The sequence below is a fragment of the Dendropsophus ebraccatus genome, chromosome 3 (genome assembly GCF_027789765.1).
Source record: "Dendropsophus ebraccatus isolate aDenEbr1 chromosome 3, aDenEbr1.pat, whole genome shotgun sequence".
Taxonomy (NCBI): Eukaryota; Metazoa; Chordata; class Amphibia; order Anura; family Hylidae; genus Dendropsophus; species Dendropsophus ebraccatus.
This window is the reverse complement of record NC_091456.1, coordinates 194,624,390-194,648,323: the sequence shown is the minus strand read 5'-3', so window position 1 is coordinate 194,648,323 and position 23,934 is coordinate 194,624,390. Positions and strand designations below refer to the sequence as shown.

The 23,934-nt window shown below is 44.1% G+C and overlaps 1 pseudogene; it reads left to right on the top strand.

Annotated features, from left to right (window-relative positions):
- The window catches only part of LOC138786656 (zinc finger protein 850-like), a 40,161-nt pseudogene extending 16,454 nt beyond the window's left edge, over positions 1-23,707 (top strand).
- The last annotated feature ends 227 nt before the right edge of the window (positions 23,708-23,934 follow it).

The following is a 23,934-nucleotide window of genomic DNA, read 5'->3' as shown; positions in this document are numbered from 1 at the left end:
TGGAGGAAGAGAAGATCCTAGAAGTCACCAACAAGATGGTGGAGCTGCTGAGTGGAGAGGTGAGACTGTGGCTGCTGGGAATGCTGGGACATTATACAGTAACACCACTGGAGGGGTGGGGGGGATGACTGTGTGATCATTGTGTGTGTCAGGTTCCTATAAGGTGTCAGGACGTGGCGGTCTATTTCTCCATGGAGGAGTGGGAGTATGTAGAAGGACACAAGGATCAGTACAAGGATGTGATGCTGGAGGATCAGCAGCCCCTCCCATCAGCAGGTAATAGACAGGACTATATACACACCTCCTCTCTGTATTATCTGTATTATCTGGATGGAAAGAATGAATTCAGTCTCTGTATGTGTTCCCTCCAGTCAGATCCAGTAAGAGAACAGCACCAGAGAGATGTCCCCGTCCTCTTCTCCCACAGGATCAGGATCAGGTAGATGGAGATGTTCCCTATGATCTGTACATCCCACCTGACTTCTCCTCCTGTCTGATGACTTTTACAATATTTTTCTGACATCTTATGAATCAGGAGGAAGATGGGAACAATATTAATGATGCAGAGACAGATGACAGCAGTGATGAGCAGTATAAGGAGGACGTCACTACAGGGAAGGATCTGAACTATATTAATGAAACAGACATGAGGATAAAAGAAGAAGAAGAGACAGATGACAGCAGTGATGAGCAGTATAAGGAGGACATCACTACAGGGAAGGATCTGAACTATATTAATGAAACAGACATGAGGATAAAAGAAGAAGAAGAGACAGATGACAGCAGTGATGAGCAGTATAAGGAGGACATCACTACAGGTAACCGCCCAGGTGAGTAGTGACCAGTAAATGCAGAGAACACTCACACATTCTCCTCAGTCACCGGCTGTTACTATTTTGTGTGGAATATTTCACAAACTAGACATAGATGTAAAAAGCCAAAAAGTCACAAATTCTTCTTAGTCTCCAACTAATAATCTGAGACTTTAGCACCTTAAATTGTCTAGATGCAAAAACCAGACTGTAAGAGAAATGGACGATTAGATGAGAGAAGAACGGACACTCCGGGAGTTTGGAGAAGTAAGATTAGAGATGGGTCGGTAGTCAGCAGCACAGAATGGAGGGAGAGATGATTCCTCAGTAGTGAGGTTATACCAGAGCAGAGGAAAGAAGGAGGAGCTGAGGAAGATAGCAGGAGGCCAACAAAATGTGCTGGGAATGTGACGTTGTATCTTTACCACCTTCCAGTCTGAGGACGTTCTATGGAAGATGTTTGTTACCCAGAGCAGCGTCCAGAACAGAGCAGCAGCAGCTGAGGTGTCTGGTGTTGCTGTATAATAACCTTGTGGTGTCATCAATGCTGAGAAATCCCTGTGGATGAGAGAATGTGGGATCAGATGGGGTGGGGGGGTGGGGAGGAATTCTGGGAAAGCTGCACTTAGAGATGTTCTATAAATAAGACGAGCGATATCTGCAGAAGCCGCACCATTATATTATATACTATTATACTATCATATTACTCCTTGCTAATAGAATGAGTTTCTTCTTGGCAGCTGAGTGTACCCGGAGATCAGAGGGACATCAGATATCTCCAGATATTACAGCAGATGGTCAGATCCCACAAGATACATATGAAGAACCTTCTATTACCCCAGATATACCCCCAGCCCCTCACAGCAAAGATCTGGCATCTCATCCTGTTATACAAGTCCTGGCTACTGATCCATCACAGACTGTTATACAGGATAAAAGTCACATAATGGATGGTGAAGAAAAAAGTGCTCATACAGAAAAGAAGCCATTTTCATGTTCAGAATATGGTAAGGGTTTTATTCAGAAATCTAAGTTAGTTGAACATCAAAGATCTCACATAGCGGAAAAGCCATTCCTATGCCTACAATGTGGAAAATGTTTTACTACAGAATCATACCTTGTTAGGCATCAAAGATCTCACATAGAAGATAACCCTTTTAAATTAACCTCCAAAAGAACGCTTGTTAAACATCAAAAAGCTCACACAGGGGAGAAGCGTTTTTCATGTTCTGAATGTTGGAAAACTTTTATCCAAAAATCAAGTCTTGTTAATCATCAAAAAATACACGCAGAGGAGAAGCGTTTTTCGTGTTCAGAATGTGGGAAATCTTTTATAGTAAAATCATATCTTGTTCAGCATCAAAGAAGTCACTCTGGGGAGACACCATTTTCATGTTCTGAATGTGGGATATGTTTTACTCAAAAATCAAATCTTATTAAGCATGAAAAAATTCACGCAGGGGAGAAGCCATTTTCATATTTGGAATGTGAGAAAGCTTTTCACAAAAAATCAAATCTTGTTGATCAAAAACTTAACACAGAGGAGAATCCTTTTTCATGTTCAAAATGTGGTAAATGTTTTTCTGTACAAAAAAGTCTTGTCGAGCATCAAAGAATTCACACAGGGGAGAAGCCATTTTCATGTCTAGAATGTGGAAAACGTTTCAGTATAAAATTACAACTTTTTAAACATCGCAGAGTTCACACAGGGGAGAAGCCATTTTCATGCTCAGAATGTGGAAAATGTTTTACTCAAAAAACAATTCTTGTTAAGCATCGAAAAATTCACACACTGGAGAAGCCATTTTCATCTTCAGAATCTGGAAAATGTTTTACTGTAGAATCAAATCGTATTGTGCATCAAAGAATTCACACAGGGGAGAAGCCATTTTCATGTCCAGAGTGTGGAATATGTTTCACATTGAAATCAAATCTTCTAAATCATCAGAGAATTCACACAGGAGAGTAGCCATGTATGTGAGGTCTTTGAAGAAAAAGTCATCTCTAACAGAACATGAAAGATCTCACAGATGGAAAACGTAACATGTTATCAAAGAGGTCACACAGGACAGTCGCCTTATTTATGTCTTATCGATGGAAAACCGTAATTTCTTCCAATCGGATGTGATGTCTGGAAATAAAGCTGCGGCCATAGGGGCTGAGGAGTGTGCAGCTCCAATCCCAGTCCTTCCATCTCATCTAGGTGATAGAAGTCACGGGGCCAGAAGACTTTTCTCTCCTAATAATAACTAGATATCTCCCAGCAAACTAATGCTCAATATCCGCTGGATCCATCCCAACATTTCCCGCCAATAATTCTTTCCTCCAATAGAATTCTAAGTTTTTTCCAATCCGTCAGCTTTCCGGGGATTAGGAGAAAATCCCAAAAGAAGTAATGGCCGTTGTGTTCCGGCCCTCCTGCCGCACGCTCTCTGCTACTATTGTTATATTCTGTGTGTGTGTATATATATATATATATATATATATATATATATATATATATATATATATATTAGCAGCTAATAAAGATGGTGGATACTATTACTATTCTGCTATTGGTCGGTGTAACATTTGGGGGCGGGGCCTATTGGGGGGAATATATACAGAAACATACAGAATAATAACAGAACAACTGATGACAATTTACCAGCAATTCCAGGAATAGAAATGTCTCCATCTTCTGCAGAATATCGGCCCAATAGTTGTATCTCACTATCCCTCCCATTATATAGTAATACCGGGGAGAAGAAGAACGGCCAGCACAAGAAAGAGCTGCAAAATCAGAGAAACCCTTTATTGGTCCACACCAAGGATGAGCAATGGAAAATCATCTGTTCCACTATGCACTCAGCGCTCTCCGGCACCTCCATAGTAATGAATAGAGCTGTTGGTCACTTGCCGATCTGAGGCTCTATTCATACCTTATTTTATATCATACATCACGGTGCTTGTTCGGCCCCGTTCCCACTGAGCAAAGCTAGCGGAATTCCGCGACGGAATTGTCCGCCGCGGAATGCTGTTAGCCTCCCGCTCATAATGGGAGTCTATGGGAGGCGCGCGCTCTTGCCCTGTCCGCGCTGAAGAATGAACCTGTTCATTCTTCAGCTCGTACAGAGCAGCAGCGCGCGCCTCCCATAGACTCCCATTATGAGCGGGAGGCTAACGGCATTCCGCGGCGGACAATTCCGTCGCGGAATTCCGCTAGCTTTGCTCAGTGGGAACGGTGCCTTCCAGTAAAAAGTGATCTTTTATCATCTGAAGATTGTGCTATCTGGGCAGGGCTTCACGGGTGAAGCACCACTTGGCCCCACCCATAGTGACACTGTTGACCCCGCCCCCTGACATCATTGGCGCATAGGTGCCACCCCTGAGCAGCCATTGGTTTGGTGGGGTGTAGACCTTTAGGCTGGACTGTTTCAATGGTCATTGAGGGGTGGCGCTGTGGCCGTGAAGCCCCACCCACTTAGCACAATCTGCAGTGGATAAAAGATCACTTTTTACTGTATCAAGCACCATGAGGTATGATATAAAATAAGGTATGAAAACTGCTAAATTTACCTTTTACACCTGTGTAGAGAAGTCAGAATGCAAAAAGGGGGTGACAGTGTGACTTTGAGATTTTTACATTCATAGAATGGCGCCGGCACTGGGATGCTGGTGCCGTACTTCTTTTTTTGAACCGTGCACGGCGCCGGTCTATTCACAGACACCGAAGCACTAAAGGTGGGCCCGCCCCCAATGTGATGAATCCCCTCGCCTCTGTGACACAGCTCCATTTATTCTAAGGGCCCTATTCCACCGGACGATTATCATTCAGATTATCGTTAAATCGTTCGAATCTAAACGATAATCGTTCGGTTGAAATGCAGTTAACGAATAACAACCCAACGAGAAATCGATCGCTTTATAAGACCTGGACCTATTTTTATCGTTGCTCTTCGCAAAACGTTCTCATTGAATAAGACGTCGTTCGGCCGTTTGCAGTAGATACGAACGCAATAGCGAAGAAATAACGATCGCAAATACGATCATAAGTAACGATTATCGTCCCATGGAAATGAGTGAACGTTTTAAGGTCTTTCTCAATAGCGGTCGTTTGAGATTGTTAATCGTTAACGATTATGCGAACGATAATCGTCCGGTGGAATAGGGCCCTAACGGAGCCGCTTCACAGAGGGGAGGGGGCTCCGTGCGCAGAAACCCCTGGCTGTAGATAACATTGGTTTTGGTTCTTGCTCTCCTAGAACACCGAACACTTAGGAGGATGTCTGTTTGTGCAGGTTATTATTACTGTGCAGAATTATTAGGCAACTTAATAAAAACCAAATCTATCCCCATCTCACGTTTCTTTTCACCCGGTAAACCAATAGAACAACAGAAGATTTAGAAATAAATATTTCTGACATTCAAAAACAAAAAACCAAATCAGTGACCAATCTAGCCCCTTCTTTACGCTGACACTCATAGGCCTCCATCCATAGATTCTGTCAGTTACTGATCTGTTTAGGATCAGCATTGCGTGCAGCAGCCACCACAGCCCCCAGACACTTCATCTTTGATGAGACCAGCCCATACCTGTACCCCAATTCCACCTTTCTGGCGCCTGAGTCGGAGTGGAGCCCTCTGCCCTTTACTCATCCAGCCCCGGGCCCATCAAGAGTCACTCTCATTTCATCAGTCCTTAAAACCTTAGAAAAATCAGTCAAGATATTTCTTGGCCCAGTCTGGACGTTTTCTCTTATATTTCTCGTTTTTCAGCCTTCTTTGGCCATGTCCCAGTGTATCGCACACCTTGTGCTTTTTTGATACTCCAGTAACGTTGCAGCTCTGAAATATATAAAGCTCTGATCTGTATGTGTACACAGTAGAGCTGTATATATACATGTATACAGCTCTACGGTGTACACATACAGCTCAGCTACATTACACACAGAGCTCTACTGTGTACACATACAGCTCAGCTACATGTACATTACACATATACAGCTCAGCTACATGTACATTACACACATATACAGCTCAGCTACATGTACATTACACACATACAGCTCAGCTACATGTACATTACACACATACAGCTCAGCTACATGTACATTACACATATATACAGCTCAGCTACATGTACATTACACACATATACAGCTCAGCTACATGTACATTACACACATATACAGCTCAGCTACATGTACATTACACACATATACAGCTCAGCTACATGTACATTACACACATACAGCTCAGCTACATGTACATTACACATATACAGCTCAGCTACATGTACATTACACACATACAGCTCAGCTACATGTACATTACACACATATACAGCTCAGCTACATGTACATTACACACATATACAGCTCAGCTACATGTACATTACACACATATACAGCTCAGCTACATGTACATTACACACATATACAGCTCAGCTACATGTACATTACACACATATACAGCTCAGCTACATGTACATTACACACATATACAGCTCAGCTACATGTACATTACACACATATACAGCTCAGCTACATGTACATTACACATATACAGCTCAGCTACATTTACATTACACATATACAGCTCAGCTACATGTACATTACACACATATACAGCTCAGCTACATGTACATTACACACATATACAGCTCAGCTACATGTACATTACACATATACAGCTCAGCTACATGTACATTACACACATATAGCTCAGCTACATGTACATTACACACATATACAGCTCAGCTACATGTACATTACACACATATACAGCTCAGCTACATGTACATTACACACATATACAGCTCAGCTACATGAACATTACACACATATACACCTCAGCTACATGTACATTACACACATATACAGCTCAGCTACATGTACATTACACACATATACAGCTCAGCTACTTGTACATTACACATATACAGCTCAGCTACATGTACATTACACACATATACAGCTCAGCTACATGTACATTACACACATATACAGCTCAGCTACATGTACATTACACATATACAGCTCAGCTACATGTACATTACACACATATACAGCTCAGCTACATGTACATTACACACATATACAGCTCAGCTACATGTACATTACACATATACAGCTCAGCTACATGTACATTACACACATATACAGCTCAGCTACATGTACATTACACACATACAGCTCAGCTACATGTACATTACACACATACAGCTCAGCTACATGTACATTACACACATACAGCTCAGCTACATGTACATTACACATATATACAGCTCAGCTACATGTACATTACACATATACAGCTCAGCTACATGTACATTACACACATACAGCTCAGCTACATGTACATTACACACATATACAGCTCAGCTACATGTACATTACACACATACAGCTCAGCTACATGTACATTACACATATACAGCTCAGCTACATGTACATTACACACATATATACAGCTCAGCTACATGTACATTACACACATATACAGCTCAGCTACATGTACATTACACATATACAGCTCAGCTACATGTACATTACACACATATACAGCTCAGCTACATGTACATTACACACATATACAGCTCAGCTACATGTACATTACACATATACAGCTCAGCTACATGTACATTACACATATACAGCTCAGCTACATGTACATTACACATATATACAGCTCAGCTACATGTACATTACACATATACAGCTCAGCTACATGTACATTACACACATACAGCTCAGCTACATGTACATTACACATATACAGCTCAGCTACATGTACATTACACACAGGGCTCTGCTGCAGGCATATATAACACACACACACAGACAGCTCTGCTCCACACACATCACACACACACACAGCTCTGCTCCACACACATCACACACACACACAGCTCTGCTGCATACACATCACTTCAGCTCATCCAGCACAGCAGAGTCCTGCATACACTGAGCAGCAGCCCCTGATCATGTGACTCCTCCTCCTCCATGTGGCTGATCACATGACTGTGACATCATGGCAGGTCCTGGCAGCACTGGGGAAGCACACGGCTCCTATATCTGCAGGTAGTGTTTGTTATTACATTGCTGTGTCTGTACATATCGGCCGTTGTATCTCCTGACAGCCGTATACAGAGACCAGGGAGGGACGGACATTGGTATCTGCTGCAAATCATCATTGAGAAAGTGTAATTTTGCAGCAGAGCACTTTTCCCTTTTCCTTTAGCCGCGTTATTAATATTTATTCATAAAGTGCCCTTAAATGCAGAGCGCTATACAAACGATGGGGGTAACAAACAGGAACATTACAAGGTCAAAACACATGAAGGCAAATGGCAAACTGGTACATGGGGGGAAGAGGACCCTGGCCGTGAGGTCTTACAATCTGCGTTTCAGCAGCGTCTCCTCAGGCTGTGTGTGGTATCTCAGCTCTATTCTATTGAAGTGCATGGAGCCAGCTTGTAATACCACGTGTAACCTGAGGTGGTGCTGTCTTTTGAAGAAATATTTTCCCATTGGGGATCAAAAACCTTGGCTTGGCAGTCCTTGATCTGCTCCTATACTATTGGTCCACACATTTGCAGAGAATCCTTGTCGACACATTTGAAAAATTTGCTTTGTAAAGTGACCCAGAGCAGAGGTTTCTAAACTCCGCCTATGTTGGTGATATGTTTTGATATGTTGTTGCCCATGATGAGACTAACATTTCCTTCTTCCATACTTGTTATTATCTATTCAGTCTCCCTTCACCAGTTTTGAGTTGCTGCTTTCTGCTGAAGACACAAAAATCTGTGTGTGAGCTTTTCTCTCCCACCCCCCTTCCGAGACAGGTGATGTATACAAGTCCCTGGCAGGCTTTATCTGCAACTTTGTATCTTTTTTGTAATGCTGGGAGGGTTATTTTGAGGTTAAGTTGCTAATGAACTCACTGTGATTAACCCTCTCGGTATTACAAAGTTGCAGATAAGGACTTGTTTACATCAGCCTTCTCAGAAGGGAGGAGTGGGAGACAGAGAGAAAAGCATACACTATTTTTTGTGTCTTCAGCAGAAAGCAGCAGCTGGGAACAAGGGGGAGGAGACTGAATGGATAATAATAGCTATGGAAGGCATTGTTAGTCTCACCATGGGCAGCAACATATGAAAAGTTATGTTTGAGCAGAATACCCCTTTAAGAACTATGGTTGCTTACTTTTTCATAGATCTACTGTTTCCCTCCCCACCGTGTTGGAACAACTGAGGTTATTATATATATCTGTTATTGGTTCTATTTTTGGAGAAGTCTTAGGCCCCCTTCACACGTCCGGAAAAACCATCCGGATTTCCAGACCCATACACGTTAATTAGCCACAGACACCCTTCCGGATTTTTCCTGAAGTGTGTCCGTTCCGGAAAATAGATCCGGAAAAAATAGGACATGTCCTATTTTTATCCAGAATTCCGGCCCGGATGCCCCCATAGAAGTCTATGCGAGCGCCGGAATCACGGGCACTTTCCTGATGTACATCAGGAAAGTGCCCGTGATTCTGGCTAGGTGAGAGCCCGCCGGCCCCTGCCCCCCTGCCTCACCCACCGCACCCCGCACGGACATCAGCACAGGCAGACCCCCCCCCCCCCCGGCCGCAAAGCAGCCGCCCGATCCGCACAGCCCCCCCCCCCCCCCCCCCCCCGGACCGCAAAGCAGCCGCCCGATCCGCACAGCCCCCCCCCCCCCCCCCCCCCCCCCGGACCGCAAAGCAGCCGCCCGATCCGCACAGCCCCTCCCCCCGACCGCAAAGCAGCCACCCGATCAGCTCAGCTGGCAGCCGCCGGATCAGCAACAACCTTCACTCCCATCACGCAGGCCATGATGGGAGTTGTAGTTCTGCAGCCTGTGGCCATCCAGGTACTCTAGGGGCTGTGTGGGTACCTGTGATTTATGTTGGCATACTACACCATATTATCTCATCAGGAAATCCTGAAGGTTTTTCCTGATGGTTTCCTGATGGTAAAAACGGATTATTGTCAGGAAATCCTGATACTTTCCGGAAGACATTTGAGGTCTGCTGATCAGGATTTCCTGACACTAAAAACTGACACGGACGTGTGAATGGGACCTTAGAGAAGCTCCCCATTCACCTCTACATGCTCAGATGTGAGTACTACTGGGGTACACCCCTGTCAGATGTGAGGAGTACCTGAGTACACCCCTGTCAGATGTGAGGAGTACCTGGGTACACCCCTGTCAGATGTGAGGAGTACCTGAGTACACCCCTGTCAGATGTGAGGAGTACCTGGGTACACCCCTGTCAGATGTGAGGAGTAGTACCTGGGTACACCCCTGTCAGATGTGAGGAGTAGTACCTGAGTACACCCCTGTCAGATGTGAGGAGTACCTGGGTACACCCCTGTCAGATGTGAGGAGTACCTGGGTACACCCCTGTCAGATGTGAGGAGTACCTGGGTACACCCCTGTCAGATGTGAGGAGTACCTGGGTACACCCCTGTCAGATGTGAGGAGTACCTGGGTACACCCCTGTCAGATGTGAGGAGTACCTGGGTACACCCCTGTCAGATGTGAGGAGTACCTGGGTACACCCCTGTCAGATGTGAGGAGTAGTACCTGAGTACACCCCTGTCAGATGTGAGGAGTAGTACCTGGGTACACCCCTGTCAGATGTGAGGAGTAGTACCTGAGTACACCCCTGTCAGATGTGAGGAGTAGTACCTGGGTACACCCCTGTCAGATATTAGGACACTGCATTCTCTCCAGCAGCCACAGCCCGCACAGCTCTAGGAGTCGGGTCGTGACATCACCATGTTATCCAGGGTGGAAGTGAAATTTTCACTGGACTTCTCCTTTAAAAGGTTACTGACTATTTAAAGAGGTTGTTCAGAGAGCAGAGAAAGTCCTCCCTGTTCTGCTTTCCATGGCTGTACTTCCTCCCTCTTACCGTCCTGAATGATAATTCTGGGGACTAGAGGGGGCGGAAATTGCGTGCAAGGATAACCACTCCTGCACATAATGTTCCCTAGCTTCCCGCTGTAACATCCGGTTGCTACTGAACCTCATCAGCGACATGCATCTGCCTCCCTACTACCTCAATGAATTCATTAAATAGCAGCCGCAGAAAACTGACATGTCAGTTGTTTGAGGCGCTGCTAGAGGTCCCGGCCGGAGCGCCTACCTCTCCAACATTCCTCCAACTCCATACAACTCCACATAACATGGAGATGATGGGCGTCCTCCATATGACAATGGGGACATTGAGATTCAGGCCTCATGTCATAGAAGGATTTAGGAGTACGATATACCGGCGGTGTCCTAAAGTGTCGCAACTGCAAATATCTATAGAACATAACTTGCGGCAACTGGAATGGTGAAGGATTTAAAAATCCCTTCTCTATAGAGCTGGGACACCCTGCATACACCTCTGCTTTCTACTCCCCTCCAATATAGCAAAATGATGGAAAGCAGGATTATTCCACAGAGGTGTATACTCAGTGTATCCAGGACAACCAAGATACGTTTTACTCGTCTCCTACACTTTCCTCATCATAGAAACAACGATTGGAATATCTTGCGGTCTGGTTTGTGCCACAATTTCCAGAAGATAGATGGGCAACATGCCACCCGACATGCATTTAAAGAGAACCAATCACGGACTAAAATTATTATTTTTTTTATGCCTTACCGTAATTCAATTTAAATTATTTTTTTTTTTATGCCTTACCGTAATTCAATTTAAATATTTTTTTTTTTATGCCTTACCGTAATTCAATTTAAATATTTTTTTTTTTATGCCTTACCGTAATTCAATTTAAATTATTATTTTATTAACATTTGTAAAAGTAATTAATTATTTTTACGGTTGCGTTTATAATTTATTCACTTTTTACTTCACTGTCTCGTGCCGGCTCTTTTCAAAAGCTACCGTCATGCAGAGCAGCGGGATAAGTTCCCATGAGCCTTTGCCCGCCGTTCTGTCAGTACACAGTGATCTCGTATACTACCTCTCCCTGTACTAAATCTCCCTTTATTCATATACTTATACTTTATCTACTCCTTTATTCCGGTGCAGTAAGGCTGGGCGCCGCCTTCTTGATGACGTCACTTGTGTTCCAGTGGCGGCACGCAAGTGACATCATCAAGATGGTGGTGCCCAGCCTTACTGCACCGGAACAAAGGAGTAGGTAAAGTATAAGATACAGACTGCAAATGCAGTCTGTATCTTCATGAATAGACTTAGGGCCCTATTCCACCGGACAATTATCGTTCAGATTATCGTTAAATCGTTCGAATCTAAACGATAATCGTTTGGTTGAAATGCAGTTAACGATTAACGACGGGACGAGAAATCGTTGATCGCTTTATAAGACCTGGACCTATTTTTATTGTTGCTCGTTTGCAAATCGTTCGCATTGAATAAGACTTCGTTCGGTCTTTCGCAATAGATACGAACGCAATAGCGAATAAATAGCGAAGAAAAAACGATCGCAATTACGATTATAAGTAACGATTATCGTTCCATGGAAATGAGTGAACGTTTTCAGGTCTTTCGCGATAGCGGTCGTTTGAGATCGTTAACGATTATGCAAACTATAATCGTCTGGTGGAATAGGGCCCTTAGGGAGAGATGCACTTTTATGACAGGGACAGGTAAATTTAGGTGATAGGTTCTCTTTAAGCAACCTACCATTTGGCCCCAGACTGTACGGTCCATCCCATCCTCGCATATGCTGGAACTGCGCAGCTCAATATTATAAATAGGGTTTCGAAACGGACAGCCCCCCCGTCACCTTTCCCCCTTTGAAACGTATCCAACCTAACCAAAACAGAGCGAACATCCCAAATTAGTTCCCGAAATTGGACAACATGTTTATCAAATAAATTGCTTACATAATTTTTTTCAATAAAACTTTATTAAACTACAGGACTATACATGCCATCCCCCACACATTCTGTCCCTAGCGCTATGTGCATCACAGTTTCTAACACAATATCCCTGTAATCTGTATGTGATGTTACATTGTCTCATCTTCTCTCCACACATTACAGGATCCTCTACTGATAATTCTCCAGAGCGACCGATCAACCATGGAGAGAGACAGAGACAAGATGGCCGACAGGATAATAACCCTCACCCTACACATACTCTTCCTGCTTACTGGGGAGGTGAGGGATTCTGGGAGTGATGTCATCATGACATCATTCTTATCTATGGAATAACAGATGGATAGGACTGGGGAGGTGAGGGATTCTGGGAGTGATGTCATCATGACATCATTCTTATCTATGGAATAACAGATGGATAGGACTGGAGAGGTGAGGGATTCTGGGAGTGATGTCATCATGACATCATTCTTATCTATGGAATAACAGATGGATAGGACTGGAGAGGTGAGGGATTCTGGGAGTGATGTCATCATGACATCATTCTTATCTATGGAATAACAGATGGATAGGACTGGAGAGGTGAGGGATTCTGGGAATGGATGGAGTGATAGTAATGTGTCTCTCCATACACAGGATTACACAGTAGTGAAGAAGTCCTCTAGTGGGCGCTGTGGGGCCCCTGGGTGTGAAGGATCGGGAAGAACCCTGAGCCCAATCCCGGGGCCCCTGATACATGAGGAAATGGAGGAAGAGAAGATCCTAGAAGTCACCAACAAGATGGTGGAGCTGCTGAGTGGAGAGGTGAGACTGTGGCTGCTGGGAATGCTGGGACATTATACAGTAACACCACTGGAGGGGTGGGGGGGATGACTGTGTGACCATTGTGTGTGTCAGGTTCCTATAAGGTGTCAGGACGTGGCGGTCTATTTCTCCATGGAGGAGTGGGAGTATGTAGAAGGACACAAGGATCAGTACAAGGATGTGATGCTGGAGGATCAGCAGCCCCTCCCATCAGCAGGTAATAGACAGAACTATATACACACCTCCTCTCTGTATTATCTGGATGGAAAGAATGAATTCAGTCTCTGTATGTGTTCCCTCCAGTCAGATCCAGTAAGAGAACAGCACCAGAGAGATGTCCCCGTCCTCTTCTCCCACAGGATCAGGATCAGGTAGATGGAGATGTTCCCTATGATGATAATGCTACAGACTTAAGGTTAAAAAAAGAGGAGGAAGAGACAGATGACAGCAGTGATGAGCAGTATAAGGAGGACATCACAGGTAACCGCCCAGGTGAGTAGTGACCACTACATGTACATTACACACATATACAGCTCAGCTACATGTACATTACACACATATACAGCTCAGCTACATGTACATTACACATATACAGCTCAGCTACATGTACATTACACACATATACAGCTCAGCTACATGTACATTACACACATACAGCTCAGCTACATGTACATTACACACATATACAGCTCAGCTACATGTACATTACACACATACAGCTCAGCTACATGTACATTACACACATACAGCTCAGCTACATGTACATTACACATATATACAGCTCAGCTACATGTACATTACACATATATACAGCTCAGCTACATGTACATTACACATATACAGCTCAGCTACATGTACATTACACACATACAGCTCAGCTACATGTACATTACACACATATACAGCTCAGCTACATGTACATTACACACATACAGCTCAGCTACATGTACATTACACACATATACAGCTCAGCTACATGTACATTACACACATACAGCTCAGCTACATGTACATTACACATATACAGCTCAGCTACATGTACATTACACACATATATACAGCTCAGCTACATGTACATTACACACATATACAGCTCAGCTACATGTACATTACACATATACAGCTCAGCTACATGTACATTACACACATATACAGCTCAGCTACATGTACATTACACACATATACAGCTCAGCTACATGTACATTACACATATACAGCTCAGCTACATGTACATTACACATATACAGCTCAGCTACATGTACATTACACATATATACAGCTCAGCTACATGTACATTACACATATACAGCTCAGCTACATGTACATTACACACATACAGCTCAGCTACATGTACATTACACATATACAGCTCAGCTACATGTACATTACACACAGGGCTCTGCTGCAGGCATATATAACACACACACACAGACAGCTCTGCTCCACACACATCACACACACACACAGCTCTGCTCCACACACATCACACACACACAGCTCTGCTGCATACACATCACTTCAGCTCATCCAGCACAGCAGAGTCCTGCATACACTGAGCAGCAGCCCCTGATCATGTGACTCCTCCTCCTCCATGTGGCTGATCACATGACTGTGACATCATGGCAGGTCCTGGCAGCACTGGGGAAGCACACGGCTCCTATATCTGCAGGTAGTGTTTGTTATTACATTGCTGTGTCTGTACATATCGGCCGTTGTATCTCCTGACAGCCGTATACAGAGACCAGGGAGGGACGGACATTGGTATCTGCTGCAAATCATCATTGAGAAAGTGTAATTTTGCAGCAGAGCACTTTTCCCTTTTCCTTTAGCCGCGTTATTAATATTTATTCATAAAGTGCCCTTAAATGCAGAGCGCTATACAAACGATGGGGGTAACAAACAGGAACATTACAAGGTCAAAACACATGAAGGCAAATGGCAAACTGGTACATGGGGGGAAGAGGACCCTGGCCGTGAGGTCTTACAATCTGCGTTTCAGCAGCGTCTCCTCAGGCTGTGTGTGGTATCTCAGCTCTATTCTATTGAAGTGCATGGAGCCAGCTTGTAATACCACGTGTAACCTGAGGTGGTGCTGTCTTTTGAAGAAATATTTTCCCATTGGGGATCAAAAACCTTGGCTTGGCAGTCCTTGATCTGCTCCTATACTATTGGTCCACACATTTGCAGAGAATCCTTGTCGACACATTTGAAAAATTTGCTTTGTAAAGTGACCCAGAGCAGAGGTTTCTAAACTCCGCCTATGTTGGTGATATGTTTTGATATGTTGTTGCCCATGATGAGACTAACATTTCCTTCTTCCATACTTGTTATTATCTATTCAGTCTCCCTTCACCAGTTTTGAGTTGCTGCTTTCTGCTGAAGACACAAAAATCTGTGTGTGAGCTTTTCTCTCCCACCCCCCTTCCGAGACAGGTGATGTATACAAGTCCCTGGCAGGCTTTATCTGCAACTTTGTATCTTTTTTGTAATGCTGGGAGGGTTATTTTGAGGTTAAGTTGCTAATGAACTCACTGTGATTAACCCTCTCGGTATTACAAAGTTGCAGATAAGGACTTGTTTACATCAGCCTTCTCAGAAGGGAGGAGTGGGAGACAGAGAGAAAAGCATACACTATTTTTTGTGTCTTCAGCAGAAAGCAGCAGCTGGGAACAAGGGGGAGGAGACTGAATGGATAATAATAGCTATGGAAGGCATTGTTAGTCTCACCATGGGCAGCAACATATGAAAAGTTATGTTTGAGCAGAATACCCCTTTAAGAACTATGGTTGCTTACTTTTTCATAGATCTACTGTTTCCCTCCCCACCGTGTTGGAACAACTGAGGTTATTATATATATCTGTTATTGGTTCTATTTTTGGAGAAGTCTTAGGCCCCCTTCACACGTCCGGAAAAACCATCCGGATTTCCAGACCCATACACGTTAATTAGCCACAGACACCCTTCCGGATTTTTCCTGAAGTGTGTCCGTTCCGGAAAATAGATCCGGAAAAAATAGGACATGTCCTATTTTTATCCAGAATTCCGGCCCGGATGCCCCCATAGAAGTCTATGCGAGCGCCGGAATCACGGGCACTTTCCTGATGTACATCAGGAAAGTGCCCGTGATTCTGGCTAGGTGAGAGCCCGCCGGCCCCGGCCCCCCGGCCTCACCCACCGCACCCCCCACGGACATCACCACAGGCAGACCCCCCCCCCCCCCCCGGCCGCAAAGCAGCCGCCCGATCCGCACAGCCCCCCCCCCCCCCCCCGGACCGCAAAGCAGCCGCCCGATCCGCACAGCCCCCCCCCCCCCCCCCGGACCGCAAAGCAGCCGCCCGATCCGCACAGCCCCTCCCCCCGACCGCAAAGCAGCCACCCGATCAGCTCAGCTGGCAGCCGCCGGATCAGCAACAACCTTCACTCCCATCACGCAGGCCATGATGGGAGTTGTAGTTCTGCAGCCTGTGGCCATCCAGGTACTCTAGGGGCTGTGTGGGTACCTGTGATTTATGTTGGCATACTACACCATATTATCTCATCAGGAAATCCTGAAGGTTTTTCCTGATGGTTTCCTGATGGTAAAAACGGATTATTGTCAGGAAATCCTGATACTTTCCGGAAGACATTTGAGGTCTGCTGATCAGGATTTCCTGACACTAAAAACTGACACGGACGTGTGAATGGGACCTTAGAGAAGCTCCCCATTCACCTCTACATGCTCAGATGTGAGTACTACTGGGGTACACCCCTGTCAGATGTGAGGAGTACCTGAGTACACCCCTGTCAGATGTGAGGAGTACCTGGGTACACCCCTGTCAGATGTGAGGAGTACCTGAGTACACCCCTGTCAGATGTGAGGAGTACCTGGGTACACCCCTGTCAGATGTGAGGAGTAGTACCTGGGTACACCCCTGTCAGATGTGAGGAGTAGTACCTGAGTACACCCCTGTCAGATGTGAGGAGTACCTGGGTACACCCCTGTCAGATGTGAGGAGTACCTGGGTACACCCCTGTCAGATGTGAGGAGTACCTGGGTACACCCCTGTCAGATGTGAGGAGTACCTGGGTACACCCCTGTCAGATGTGAGGAGTACCTGGGTACACCCCTGTCAGATGTGAGGAGTACCTGGGTACACCCCTGTCAGATGTGAGGAGTACCTGGGTACACCCCTGTCAGATGTGAGGAGTAGTACCTGAGTACACCCCTGTCAGATGTGAGGAGTAGTACCTGGGTACACCCCTGTCAGATGTGAGGAGTAGTACCTGAGTACACCCCTGTCAGATGTGAGGAGTAGTACCTGGGTACACCCCTGTCAGATATTAGGACACTGCATTCTCTCCAGCAGCCACAGCCCGCACAGCTCTAGGAGTCGGGTCGTGACATCACCATGTTATCCAGGGTGGAAGTGAAATTTTCACTGGACTTCTCCTTTAAAAGGTTACTGACTATTTAAAGAGGTTGTTCAGAGAGCAGAGAAAGTCCTCCCTGTTCTGCTTTCCATGGCTGTACTTCCTCCCTCTTACCGTCCTGAATGATAATTCTGGGGACTAGAGGGGGCGGAAATTGCGTGCAAGGATAACCACTCCTGCACATAATGTTCCCTAGCTTCCCGCTGTAACATCCGGTTGCTACTGAACCTCATCAGCGACATGCATCTGCCTCCCTACTACCTCAATGAATTCATTAAATAGCAGCCGCAGAAAACTGACATGTCAGTTGTTTGAGGCGCTGCTAGAGGTCCCGGCCGGAGCGCCTACCTCTCCAACATTCCTCCAACTCCATACAACTCCACATAACATGGAGATGATGGGCGTCCTCCATATGACAATGGGGACATTGAGATTCAGGCCTCATGTCATAGAAGGATTTAGGAGTACGATATACCGGCGGTGTCCTAAAGTGTCGCAACTGCAAATATCTATAGAACATAACTTGCGGCAACTGGAATGGTGAAGGATTTAAAAATCCCTTCTCTATAGAGCTGGGACACCCTGCATACACCTCTGCTTTCTACTCCCCTCCAATATAGCAAAATGATGGAAAGCAGGATTATTCCACAGAGGTGTATACTCAGTGTATCCAGGACAACCAAGATACGTTTTACTCGTCTCCTACACTTTCCTCATCATAGAAACAACGATTGGAATATCTTGCGGTCTGGTTTGTGCCACAATTTCCAGAAGATAGATGGGCAACATGCCACCCGACATGCATTTAAAGAGAACCAATCACGGACTAAAATTATTATTTTTTTTATGCCTTACCGTAATTCAATTTAAATTATTTTTTTTTTTATGCCTTACCGTAATTCAATTTAAATATTTTTTTTTTTATGCCTTACCGTAATTCAATTTAAATATTTTTTTTTTTATGCCTTACCGTAATTCAATTTAAATTATTATTTTATTAACATTTGTAAAAGTAATTAATTATTTTTACGGTTGCGTTTATAATTTATTCACTTTTTACTTCACTGTCTCGTGCCGGCTCTTTTCAAAAGCTACCGTCATGCAGAGCAGCGGGATAAGTTCCCATGAGCCTTTGCCCGCCGTTCTGTCAGTACACAGTGATCTCGTATACTACCTCTCCCTGTACTAAATCTCCCTTTATTCATATACTTATACTTTATCTACTCCTTTATTCCGGTGCAGTAAGGCTGGGCGCCGCCTTCTTGATGACGTCACTTGTGTTCCAGTGGCGGCACGCAAGTGACATCATCAAGATGGTGGTGCCCAGCCTTACTGCACCGGAACAAAGGAGTAGGTAAAGTATAAGATACAGACTGCAAATGCAGTCTGTATCTTCATGAATAGACTTAGGGCCCTATTCCACCGGACAATTATCGTTCAGATTATCGTTAAATCGTTCGAATCTAAACGATAATCGTTTGGTTGAAATGCAGTTAACGATTAACGCCGGGACGAGAAATCGTTGATCGCTTTATAAGACCTGGACCTATTTTTATTGTTGCTCGTTTGCAAATCGTTCGCATTGAATAAGACTTCGTTTGGTCTTTCGCAATAGATACGAACGCAATAGCGAATAAATAGCGAAGAAAAAACGATCGCAATTACGATTATAAGTAACGATTATCGTTCCATGGAAATGAGTGAACGTTTTCAGGTCTTTCGCGATAGCGGTCGTTTGAGATCGTTAAGGGCCCTTAGGGAGAGATGCACTTTTATGACAGGGACAGGTAAATTTAGGTGATAGGTTCTCTTTAAGCAACCTACCATTTGGCCCCAGACTGTACGGTCCATCCCATCCTCGCATTTGCTGGAACTGCGCAGCTAAATATTATAAATAGGGATTCGAAACGGACAGCCCCCCCGTCACCTTTCCCCCTTTGAAACGTATCCAACCTAACCAAAACAGAGCGAACATCCCAAATTAGTTCCCGAAATTGGACAAAATGTTTATCAAATAAATTGCTTACATAATTTTTTTCAATAAAACTTTATTAAACTACAGGACTATACATGCCATCCCCCACACATTCTGTCCCTAGCGCTATGTGCATCACAGCTTCTAACACAATATCCCTGTAATCTGTATGTGATGTTACATTGTCTCATCTTCTCTCCACGCATTACAGGATCCTCTACTGATAATTCTCCAGAGCGACCGATCAACCATGGAGAGAGACAGAGACAAGATGGCCGACAGGATAATAACCCTCACCCTACACATACTCTTCCTGCTTACTGGGGAGGTGAGGGATTCTGGGAGTGATGTCATCATGACATCATTCTTATCTATGGAATAACAGATGGATAGGACTGGAGAGGTGAGGGATTCTGGGAGTGATGTCATCATGACATCATTCTTATCTATGGAATAACAGATGGAAAGGACTGGAGAGGTGAGGGATTCTGGGAGTGATGTCATCATGACATCATTCTTATCTATGGAATAACAGATGGATAGGACTGGGGAGGTGAGGGATTCTGGGAGTGATGTCATCATGACATCATTCTTATCTATGGAATAACAGATGGATAGGACTGGGGAGGTGAGGGATTCTGGGAGTGATGTCATCATGACATCATTCTTATCTATGAATTACAGATGGATAGGACTGGAGAGGTGAGGGATTCTGGGAGTGATGTCATCATGACATCATTCTTATCTATGGAATAACAGATGGATAGGACTGGAGAGGTGAGGGATTCTGGGAATGGATGGAGTGATAGTAATGTGTCTCTCCATACACAGGATTACACAGTAGTGAAGAAGTCCTCTAGTGGGCGCTGTGGGGCCCCTGGGTGTGAAGGATGGGGAAGAACCCTGAGCCCAATCCCGGGGCCCCTGATACATGAGGAAATGGAGGAAGAGAAGATCCTAGAAGTCACCAACAAGATGGTGGAGCTGCTGAGTGGAGAGGTGAGACTGTGGCTGCTGGGAATGCTGGGACATTATACAGTAACACCACTGGAGGGGTGGGGGGGATGACTGTGTGATCATTGTGTGTGTCAGGTTCCTATAAGGTGTCAGGACGTGGCGGTCTATTTCTCCATGGAGGAGTGGGAGTATGTAGAAGGACACAAGGATCAGTACAAGGATGTGATGCTGGAGGATCAGCAGCCCCTCCCATCAGCAGGTAATAGACAGGACTATATACACACCTCCTCTCTGTATTATCTGGATGGAAAGAATGAATTCAGTCTCTGTATGTGTTCCCTCCAGTCAGATCCAGTAAGAGAACAGCACCAGAGAGATGTCCCCGTCCTCTTCTCCCACAGGATCAGGATCAGGTAGATGGGGATGTTCCCTATGATGATAATGCTACAGACTTAAGGTTAAAAAAAGAGGAGGAAGAGACAGATGTGAGCAGTGATGAGCAGTATAAGGAGGACATCACTACAGGTAACCGCCCAGGTGAGTAGTGACCACTACATGCAGAGAACACTCACACATTCTCCTCAGTCACCGGATATAACTATTTTGTGTGGATTTTTTCGCAAAGTAGGCGTTGGTGTAAGAAGCCAAAAAGTCACAAATTCTTCTTAGTCTACAACAGATGATGAGAGACTTTGGCACCTTAAAGGTCCTATTACACGGAGCGATGATTAACGATAAACGATCGCAAACGAGATTGTTAATCGTTAACCTGAAATCGTTCACCATATTACACAGAACAATAATCATTATTGCGATTGTTACTATGATCGTTTTTCCTTCTGATCCCAGAAAAACAATGAACAATGTGCAATTACACTGAACGATTAGTGAACAAATGTGGAACTTGAGCGAATGAATGCGGAATTACAGCGAACGATTAACAATAATTTTAGGTTCAGATCTAAATCAACGACATACGAACAATTTTTCGATCGTTGCCTGCAATTACACTGAACGATTATCATTTAAACTCGAATTATTTTTTTGCACAATAATCGTCCTGTGTAATAGGGCCTTTAGTTGTGTAGGTGCAGAAACCCAATTGTAAGAGAAATGGCCGATTAGATGAGAGAAGAACGGACATTCCAGGAGTTTGGAGAAGTAAGATTAGAGATGGGTCGGTAGTCAGCAGCACAGAATGGAGGGAGAGATGATTCCTCAGTAGTGAGGTTATACCAGAGCAGAGGAAAGGAGGAGGAGCTGAGGAAGATAGCAGGAGGCCAACAAAATGTGCTGGGAATGGAACGTTGTATCTTTACCACTTTCCAGTCTGAGGACGTTCTATGGAAGATATTTGTTACCCAGAGCAACGTCCAGAACAGAGCAGCAGCAGCTGAGGTGTCTGGTGTTGCTGTATAATAACCTTGTGGTGTCATCAATGCTGAGAAATCCCTGTGGATAAAAGAATGTGGGATCAGATGGGGGGGGGGATGGGGAGGAATTCTGGGAAAGCTGCACTTAGAGATGTTCTATAAATAAGACGAGCGATATCTGCAGAAGCCGCAAAGTTATATTACTCCTCACTAATAGAATGAGTTTTCTTCTTGGCAGCTGAGTGTACCCCGAGATCAGAGGGACATCAGATATCTCCAGATATTACAGCAGATGGTCAGATCACACAAGATACATATGAAGAACATTCTATTACCCCAGATATACCCCCAGCCTCTCACAGCAAAGATCTGGCATCTCATCCTTCTATACAAGTCCCATCTGCTGATCCATCACAGACTGTTATACCAAAAAGAAGACACAGAACGGGTGGTGAAGATAAAAGCGCTCATAGAGAGAAGAAGCCATTTCCATGTTCCGAATGTGGGAAGTGTTTTAATCAGAAATCTAAGGTAGTTAAACATCAGACATCTCACACAGGAGAGAAGCAATTTCTATGCACAGAATGTGGAAAATGTTTTAGTAAGGAATCATATCTTGTTAGACATCAAATATCTCACATAGAGGATAAGCCATTTAAATTTTCAGGATGTGGGAAATGTTTTACCTACAAAAAAACACTTGCTAAACAACAAAAAATGCACACAGTGGAGAAGCCATTTTCATGTTCTGAATGTGGGAAAGCTTTTAAGCGAAAATCAGCTCTTGTTAAACATCTAAAAAATCACACAGGGGAGAGGCCATTTTCATGTTCTGAATGTGGGAGAGCTTTTTGTAAAAAATCTAATCTTGTTAATCATCAAAAAACTCATACAGGGGAGAAGCCTTTTTCATGTTCAGAATGTGGGAAATCTTTTATAGTAAAATCACATCTTGTTCATCATCAAAGAATTCACACAGGAGAGAAGCCATTTTCATGTCTAGAATGTGGAAAATGTTTTCGTATAAAAATACAACTTTTTGAACACCAGAGAGTCCACACAGGGGAGAGGCCATTTTCATGTTTAGAATGTGGGAAATGTTTTACTAAAAAATCAAATCTTGTTAAGCATCAAAGAATTCACACAGGAGAGAAGCCGTTTTCATGCTCAGAATGTGGGAAATGTTTTACTCAAAAAACAAGTCTTGATAACCATCAAAAAATTCACACAGGGGAGAAGTCGTTTACATGTCCAGAATGTGGAAAATGTTTTACACTCAAATCATATCTTTTGCGTCATCAGAGAACTCACACAGCGGAGAAGCCGTTTACATGTCCAGAATGTGGGAAATGTTTCACACTCAAATCATATCTTGTGAGTCATCAGAAAATTCACACAGGGGAGAAGCCATTTCTGTGAAATGAGCTCTTATTACTCTTTAAAGAATTCACACTCGGAAGAAATAATTGCATCGTATATGTATCTGGTATATGTATGGCTGGAAATAAAGCTTTAGCCATAGGGGCTGAGGAATGTGCAGATCCAATCCCAGTCCTTCCATCTCATCTAGGTGATAGAAGTCACAGGGCCAGAAGACTTTTCCCTCCTAATAATAACTAGATATCTTCCAGCAAACTAATGCTCAATATCCGCTGGATCCATCCCAACATTTCCCGCCAATAATTCTTTCCTCCAATAGAATTCTAAGTCTTTTCCAATCCGTCAGCTTTCCG